The sequence below is a fragment of the Argiope bruennichi genome, chromosome 3 (genome assembly GCF_947563725.1).
Source record: "Argiope bruennichi chromosome 3, qqArgBrue1.1, whole genome shotgun sequence".
NCBI lineage: Eukaryota > Metazoa > Arthropoda > Arachnida > Araneae > Araneidae > Argiope > Argiope bruennichi.
In genome coordinates this window covers 65257406-65267421 of record NC_079153.1, presented here as the reverse complement: position 1 = coordinate 65267421, position 10016 = coordinate 65257406, and positions in this window count along the sequence as shown.

Genomic DNA, 10016 nt, shown 5'->3' with positions numbered 1-10016 from the left:
TTTAAGCGTTCTGAGCACATGCTTTACCGAAGATAGTTCTTTAATAATTTTAATTTACTGAAAGAGCGCTCAGCACTTGTTATAGCAACTGGTAACGTAAGAAAAAGTTTTAAAACAGTTAATACATTTAGAAATAACTCATAAACAAGATACGCACCCCCTATCGGCTTAAATCGCTGTCTTCGTAACAACGGGCTTGGCTAAATGCCACAAGAAACAACGCAGAAATAACTCATTATGATTATTATTTAGTATATATTGCAATATGTCTTGTGCATTATTTACATGTATTTCATTCAATCAAATCCTGTAGCAAACAAATTTCCTGAATTAGTTTTTCATCTACATCTTTGTTATAAAACTTTACAAAGTTTTTGGAATATTTCTCTAATTTATGTTTTCCTAAAAAAATTTATATCAGTGACTAATTTGAAATCAGAAATAATATTTGGTATATTTTTAAATCTATCTTATATTTGTAAAATAACAGTATCAATTACAGTGTTAAAAAAATAACACCTAAATTCCTCTACCGGGTTTTTTATAACTTCATCTTCTGCTAATTCGGAATATAATCTTTTTCATTTTCGAATTCGTTTAACAGGAAAATGTTTTAAAATGTTCAAATTATGTGCTAGTACTTTTGCTTCATCTAAAAATGTGTTCAATTTTGTTCTTATATTCTAAATTTCAATTTCAATTTTTTTTTTTTTTACTAAATTGAAAGCCGAATCAAGAATAATTGTTTTTGTTTGGAATAGTTTATTGATAGTATTAATTTTGGACAATATTGCAAACCATACTATTAAACATAAAATAAATGGCATTTCTTGTATTCCATCTAATAATCTTTTAGCTTCGGATACCGCTGTATTATCGTTACTTACATCAATAAATTCTTCTGGGGCATTACAAGTTTGTTCAAACTGTGTATAAATAGCTTTAACCGAATCTATTTTGGCTTTCCTACGAGTGTCACATAATGGTTCAAGAGTAATGTTTAAATGCTTTTGTAGAATTCGCCATCTTTTTGTAGATGCAGAAAATAAGCAATATAAGCGTTGTAATATCCCCAAAAACTTTTTACAATATATACTACTGGAAGTGGCATCACAAATTAATAAATTAAAGGAGTGTGATAGACAAGGCACATAAATTGCATGCGGGTTTAGAGAAAGTATTCTAAACTGTACACCTTATATTTCCCTTTCATGTTGCTACTATTGTCGTATGCTTGCCCTCTACAATTCATAATATCTAAATCAAGTTCGCTTAATATTTCCAATAGAGTTTTTGCTAGTCCTTCACCAGTCAGATCAGTTACTTCAATAAACCCTATAAATGACTCGTTTATATAGTTAACCTTTTCTCCTCAAAATTTGCATATCTAATAATGATTGAAGTTTGTTCCTTATGGGAAATATCAGGCGTACAATCCATTTGGTTACGATAGTACATGGCTGCTTTTATATCGTGTTTAATTTTGTTAAGGACTTCATTTACTAACGCAGAAATAATTTGTTCTTGTGACGTATGTGCTAAATGATGCACAATTCTATTTTTAGAATTTATTATTTTGTTTATATGATCCATTAGCACAGGATCGTATTTACTTAATAATTCGATTAAATATAAAAAACTTCCATTATTAGACTTACCTATTATTTCGCAGGTTCCTCTAAGTGGAAGATTATTACACGCTAAAAATATAATCACATCTACAATTCTTTGAAAAAGTAATTTGAGTCGTGCCGTCTCCTTACTTATTTGTTTTATTAATAGTTGAACACAAATTTTGTAGTTTTAATAATTCTTTCCAAGCAATTAACGAATTAATATGACAACTAGAGAGTTCATGATCTTAGATTACTTTTGATATTTTTCTCCAGTTATTATAGCCACTTATAAATCGTGTAATGTGGTCATTTCCTCTTCTTTTGGAAAACGGTAAACAACAAAAACAAAATACGTAGTCTTGTGTCTTTGAATAAATTAACCAGCTGCAAAGTTGAGTTTCACCATTTGGCATTTTTTAAAAAGTAGTATGTAGTGGAAAATGATCTACCTTCAGCATTTTTAGCAAAATCTCCTTTGTTTTGCACAGGTGCGATTTTAACACAAAACTTTCTAAATTTATCAGTTATATACTTGACCATAAACCAGGATCATTTATACTCTTTTGATCATATTTGTTACTGTCATTTTTGTCATTATTTTCTGATTCGATCACATTTGTATAAACACACGATTCTTCAACAAATTTCACCGTTTCAACATTTTTATTTCTACACTGTGAACTTTGCGCTGAACTTTCTTCTTTCAGTTGAAGTTTGAATTGCAATTTCTGCAGTTGAAGCAATTTCTTTGCCAAAATTACTTTGTACCCAAGAAAACAGATCTGCTTGTGTCGTCTTGAAGTTTAGCTTTTCTTTTTTCTTTTCTGAAAATTTTCTTTTTTGAAGCCTAGAGGGATATTTTCTTGGTGTGGACATGATTATATCTAACAGTATTAATCAGTTTCTAAAATGAATTATCAAATTATTATATGTTATACTATAAGCTATTACCTAGTAGTTGAGGTAAGTGATTGTAAATCTATTTTCCTTATATTAACAATATTTTACACACTTGAACAAGACTATAATATATACTATAAACTTCGTATATATCCGAATCCGCCTACTGCTACATTTAAACTTTTTCCTTTATTCTTTTCATTCCGGTCAAGGCCGATGAAGCAGTAATGCAATGTGCATTGCTAGGTGTTGATCGTTTAATTTATCTTCGTTTTACTTTTTGTTTCAGCAACTTAATATAAACAAACATAATAGCACGCATAAAAAATATTACATTAAATGCAGAAAAAAATATATATATATAGCTGATGATTTACAAGTCCATTTGAACCCAGCCTCAGCCTCGACTTCTGGCAGCCGCTAGTGCCCAGAAGTCGCTCCTTTCTGTCTTAAGATGTCTGAAGGGGATTTCTTTATTCATAAATCAACTTCCCCCTCCCTTTTATAGGTATCACTGCGATCATTGCCTAATAAGCTGCCTAATAAGATCATTGCCAGCTAAGTGGAAACAAACTTGTATACTTTCAGTACGCGTAAATGCTATTATTGTTCAGAACACTATTTTAATTCTTAATAACGGTGAGGCCACCTCAGTCGCGGGGCCCGGGTGCATAGCCCCCCCCCCCAGATGGCCGACCCTGAGAACAGACCACTATTCTAATGTTCTAAAATGGATCTCTTCTGAATACATACAAATATCTCAAAAGGGAAACAATCGAAAGTAACGATAAGGGATGGAAAAATAGCAAATACAGCAATCACTTTCCTCATTTAGGAGGTATCAAATCAAATCATTTATACTATCCATCTAATTATAATACAGACGTTTTACTGTCATGATTTCGAGTTGGAATCTTTCCTATTAATGAAATACTTCCTAAATTTGATATAATTTCTTCTCCACCTGTAACGAAGTTCAAAATATCGAATATATTTTTTGCTACGAAAAATTCTCGTGAACAAAATTAGAAATGTTGAGAATTCTTCCACTTTCTTTTCCTTAGATTTTCAAATATGCAGCAAAATAAATAAATAAATGCCACTCTCATATACTGGCCTTAAATTGTGGACCCATAAATATACTTAAGCTACTTTATTTCTTTTTCTTTTTCACATACCCGTTTTCCAATGAGAACAAAGTTTTGGGGTCTCATCGTTTTTTCTTTCAAGAAATCATCTAGATTAATAAATGACAAAATCATTTGTTTTTGTTAGACTTCAGAAAATTTGAAATAAAGCTGCTGAATGACAAGCACAAATCTCTAACAAACAACCCAGCACATGTCTGATATTGGCTTTCTGAAAGATTCTATTTTTATACCTAGCTGACTTCAATAAGGATATTAAATAAGGATATCTGCTGGATTCAGTGGATGAATTCTGAACTCATTTTCGAACTATTTCATCACAGTCATTGCTTTACTTCCTGTTCTTTTATGTATTCAAAAAATTATTTTTCGCCTGTACTTATTAAATTCTGTTTTACGGCTGGAGTTTAGGCAATTTATCAAGCCATGCACGAGTTATCAATTCCAACTAAAGATATTTTAATCTTTACGGATAGTCATTCGACCTTCATCACGATTAAAATTATCATTTTCTATTCTTTTAAAATTTTTGGAGTAGTGAAATAACTTCAACATTTTTATTCGTAAAAATTTTACGCCCGTGTGTTTTAAAATATAAAAACTTTATTTATGACATTTTAAATGATATCTCTTAAGTCCCCGAAGTTCTAATGCATTGGTAGCATAAGAAATTTTTATCTTAATAACTTGGGCACAGGCTACGAACGGAGGTTTTTAGACGGGAAAAAACTGTGATTAAAGATTCATTGCTTTAATCACTTCAGTAAAAGTCAACTGAGAAATAAATTTTGGCTAGTAGGTGAAAAAAAAAAAAGAGTGAAATGTGGTGCTTTTATACTTTTCCCCAAAGTAGTCGAAAGCGATACTTTGAATCTAGAAATGACTTAAAGAAGACATAGAATAAGAAAGGAGACAAGTAGAGACAAAATTCTGCGTGAAATAAATAGCACCATTATACTTTATTACTGAGGTATGAGCACTTATTCGTATTAAAATTTTGATTGATTTTTACAATTTCCAAAAAAAATTCTTCTTCCGAAAGGCATCATATACAGCCAAATATATACCTAAATAATCATTCTATGCAAAAATTTTTTACTTTTGTAAGTATATATATTTATATATCTTAGTGCAAGAAAGTCAGAGCGTTAGAGTGGCGAGAAAGTTTGAAGAAGGAATCCAAGTTAGTTTGCTCACCATTTAATTTACTTAATGATGATCTCAAATAATTCTAAATTAATAACGACTGCTAATTTATTCTTTCTGAAGGTTCAAAATTATGAAGTTCGAACCAAAATAGCTTCCACCTAAAAGGAACAAATTTAAATATCTAAATCTAAAACACTATTTCAATGTTAGGATGGCATGTATACATTTACATTGAAAAACAACATAAACAAGAATTCAAATAAAGAACTATTTACAGAACTCAGTAGCAGAATTCTGCAAAAAATTAGGAAAGAAAGGAATGAGGTGGGTTTCACGAGGCTAGAAAAATAGTTTAAATTCGAGTCTTACGAAATTTTGTGACTGTATATGTCCTGTGGGTCTGCATTTATCTATCTTTTCTTTGGTACTTGCCTGAACGAATGGTCGTATCTGATTCGTAAAAATGCTTTAGTAGAAAGGCCTACAATGTTATTAAAACGTAAGTTAGATACCCTTACTAAGGTGAGTATACAGAGACATGATGGAAGAATTCATTATCACAAAATAAGACCTTAATTATACTCCACGTGGACAGTTGGAAGGATTAAGTTCGCAATAGAAACATAGCTATATTTAATAGGAAACGTGAAGCTGGAGCATATATAAGCTCAAGAAAAACAAGAAAGCAATTAACATCAACATTTAAAAGTCATTTTTTTCCATCTACATGTAGGGACGAAGCATTAGAGGAAAAGAAAAAAAGAACAGAAAGAAATTAAAATTGTTTCCACAAATAAGTAAGTTTAAAGATACTATGATGAAAGTACTAGAAAAAAGAATGATTGGTCGAAGATTGTGGTCTTGTTCATTATTGACCCAATCATTTTGATCGCAATTGATGGCAAGTATCATGATGCATGTTTTGTTAAACTAGTTGCCTTTGGTGACTAGTTTGTTGTCAACAGATTATTGACATTTTAAACGATTAATATGAAATAGTTAATTCATAGCCATTACTCATCTTGCGACAGTTGTCTACTTTGGTGCTTTATAAATTTTTTGTTTGTACCCATTTCTTTATTTCTTTTATATCTTGTTTCCTCTGTCTTAATGAAATGTTAATATTCTCCAGAGCATTTCTAAAAGTATTTTGCGACTCCAATAAATAGCAAAACATTGAATTAAATGCAGTGTAAAACGATTCAATGAAACAAAGCTCTCAGAGGACAAGGTATTTTGGCTTTCCGATTTATATATAGTTCAAACCATGGACAAGATTTTTTCCTACATTCAAAATAATGAAGACCACGCCAGTTTTTGAACTTCAAAATATAATTGATTTTGACATGAAACCTGATAAAAAAAAGGAATGAGTTTGTTTAGTGGTACAAATAGTACTTGCTATTGCCAAAGAAATTAAAAGGTCAATCCTTCCCTATTTTCTAGATTAAAAACTATTATATTTAAACAAATAATGATACTGAAGTAAAATATTTGACCCCCCAAAAAGAACTATTAATAGTAGTGCAGAAATCAACTGAAATTAATCGACAAGATTTAAATTCTGTATTATGTAACGTGGCTAATTATTCTTTCAGTGTTAAATTGTATTTTATTTTCAACATTAACTTGTTCAATTAATTAGTTTTTCTAATGGAAGAAATCATCTTGAAAAAAAAAAGAAAAAGGTGTTGTAAAGTTATTTAAGATTGAGTAAACTGCAATTTATCAAACCATCAAATCTTCAATTTGTTTTCGATCTTTTATATTACCCTTACTCCTCTGCGAATCCGTTTATTTGCCTAAACACTTTGTATCCAAGCATCTAATAGATATTGCAACTTCCTTGAAATTTTGCTTTTCTTATGATGAAGCGGTCAGTGACGGATTTAAGTATTTTGATGCCCTTGGCAGTATACAGTATGAGACCCTTCTTTTAATAAACTGGACAATATAGTTTCATATTTCAATACGTTTCAGTAGAATGTCATGCTGATGATTAATTTAGTTGGACTATTTTTTATTATCAAATTTAAGAGGGATTTTTCCCCTTTTATTCTTTATTATTATATTAGAATATATATTTGTACTTTGTGAAATGTACATATTTTTATTTATTATAACACACTGACTGAGCCGCATCGAAGTTTGGCCACATTATAATTAATCAAACACTCGGTGTTTATAAATACTGTAATAGGTGAACAAATGTAATGAAAAGATAAGAACACTTTGCTAATCATAATTGGTTAGGATTCTAATATTTCATTGATTAAAGAGCTTATATTTTTTACAAATTTTTTTTGCAACTAAATTAATAACTTCTTTTGAACTAACTTGCTTTTGTTGCTTTTATTAACACTATCTAAATAATAATTCGTATTTAATAATAAAATCGGACACTTTTTTAAAAATCACAAATCAAATTTTTTTAAAAATAATTACATAACACTTTCAAATGATAAATGATTTAGAATGTTATTAAATAATGTTATAAAATTAATTTCGTCAAGATTTTAATTGGAATATGTGCGATTGTATTCCTTTAAATTTAATGCATAAAATTAAATAACTTTCAAAATGCAACAAAAAAAATGTCGAGAGCTCTGGACTCACTTAAATTGTAAAGTTCCTAGCCCTACTTAATAATCGGATTCTGTGTCTTTCAATAAAGGAGAACTCAAAATAATTTGTGCATCTGATAAATTACTTTTCGGATAAAAATTAAGTGAAGAAACAAGACGGAAGTATAATTTTCATATTTTATTCCCTAGATGGCGCTGCTTGTTTTCCCGCCAAAATTATTGCTTACTGAAGACTTCTATGTCCATGTTCGCTGGTTTTGATCTAAGCATTGCTGATTTTTTTGGAATCAATAATGTTTAAATATTGTAAATATATAAATAAGAAATCGTAATAATTAATATTAATAGAGTTTCATACTCAAAGAATATTTTTTTTTTCCTATGGCACTATTATGTTCCCTAACTCAGAGAGGCGAAAAAAAAAAAAAAATCCTGATAGAATGAATTTGACTTTTTTTGAAATCAGTACCTGCATTTTCATAGAATATGGAAGCCAAAAAAAAAAAAAACACCCCTCAATTAGAGGGTTAATTAATTCTGATGACTATACTGTTATGTGTTCGGGTGTTATAAAATGTTCCATTATCTCAAATCTTCAAATATTTCGCATTCACCTCTCGACGCATACATCATTACACATGCAAATATTAAATGATAATTTATGATACTAATTTTCTAATGTATTAAGCGATATTATGGTTCTTTCTATCAAAGTTATTTTTATTGGTTATTAATTTCATCTTAATGGCATTAAAAAGTAAGGAAATTAGGGTTTAAAATAATGAAAAATTGGAGTCTATTTTTTTAAAGTAATAGAAAATCTTCTTATTAATGCTTATGAATTCAACAAGGTTTACAATAATTTTAATATTATGAAGTTTAAGCTATGCGGAATACACATCTCTCATTTGGAGGGAGATATTTCTTTATGACTTCAGTTCAATCAAAATGTGGAAGTATATTCGTCAAAATAAGAGAAAACGAAACTTAGTTTGTGCATTCTCATAATGCTTTTCTGAAATATCCATGCTTGTTTGCTCCCAATACAAATGATTAAAAATAAAGTAAAAAAGTTTATGAACAAATATGATCTAAAATCAAAAAGTGCGAATTTCAAATTATTCAATCTTCATCTTCTCTACTACTAATAATGAAAGTGTGCGTTGGCATTCTGGTATTGGCCAGGCCGTTTAACTTAGAGCTATCAAGTTTGTCACATATATACTTTAGTGGCTGGAAATAAGTACCTAGGAATGGTTTTAAAAAAATTTATCAGAATTTTGTTTAATTTCATTTGTTGCTTTTGGTTATATATTTGGTTCCTTTAAGGTATTCTTAAAATTTCTGGAGTACATATTCATATGTTTGTAATATTGCTTTTTTCTCTTTCTCTCTCTCTTTTTCAAGGATATTTTTTCGTCATTTTGAATCGATGCATTTTATCTCCTGTTACCCTATATATACATATAAGCGTTTCGAGTTAAAGTAATTCACTTTTTCTGTTTTTTACTTGCATTTATTTTCTTTTCTCTCTCTCTCTTTTTCTGACATTTGATTTTACATATCATGCTATCCCAGATAACTTTTTTTTTTTTTTTTTATCAGTGAGTGAATTTTTTGCGTTAGTATATATTTATGTGTTTTTTTATTTCTTCCTTCTCTTCTCGACCTTGTACTTAATTCTTTATGTATCGGATCCCAACTAAAAACGCAATGATTACTCTCCTCAAAATATTAAGTAGTAGTCCTTTTTTTTTTTTTTTTTTTTTTAAAGACGTAGTCTTTTTTTTTTTTTTTTTTTTTTTTTTTTAAGACGGGTCATGCAGATTTAGTACTGATTTTGTTTTTGAAAATTTCTTTTCTTTTTACACACACATCCATTTGAAACTGACCAGGAGCAACTTACCAACACATCCTAAAGTACAAAGTACAAGCAAGTCTAACACTTCCTTTAGATGTTGGACTTATCCTCTAGGAACGGGGATGTGATGCGGTACAGTAGTAATAGGGTCAAGAATATACATCTGAATATGATTCCTTAGAATTCCTTATTCAGTTAGAATTCTTTATTCAAATTTATACTTCCTTATTTTTCCAGAAGTGCAGCCCCTGGAAACAAAATTACTATTTACGTCATTTAAATTCTTATTCTTCTTTGAAAGTAAGACATAAAATTGAAATTTATGATGAATCAGAGTAATTTTTTATTGAATAATTCTTTGATATGCTGCACAAATTATAAATAAAAAAATATTCTGTAATACACATAATTCAGTGCTGAACACTTTGATTTTCTGTACTCAAATTTAGGAAAGTATGTTTAGTTTCAACAAAAACGTTTTTGTATTAGTTGAAGTTTAATTACTTCCCCTTCAATTTAAAAACTCAAATTTTACGGGAGCTGACAGAAAATTAAAGACATATTTAACACAATGATCAAAATGGCTTATGGTGTCTATAATATTCTATCATTATCAAAATTTGAAGCTAAAAAATATTTTACTGAAGAAGTTATTAACAGACCTAGAAGCATAAAATATTTAAATGAAAATTTGCGCGAGTATTAATCACGGCGGACTAGCTAATCGACAATAGCGACTAATAAATAACATTAAAAT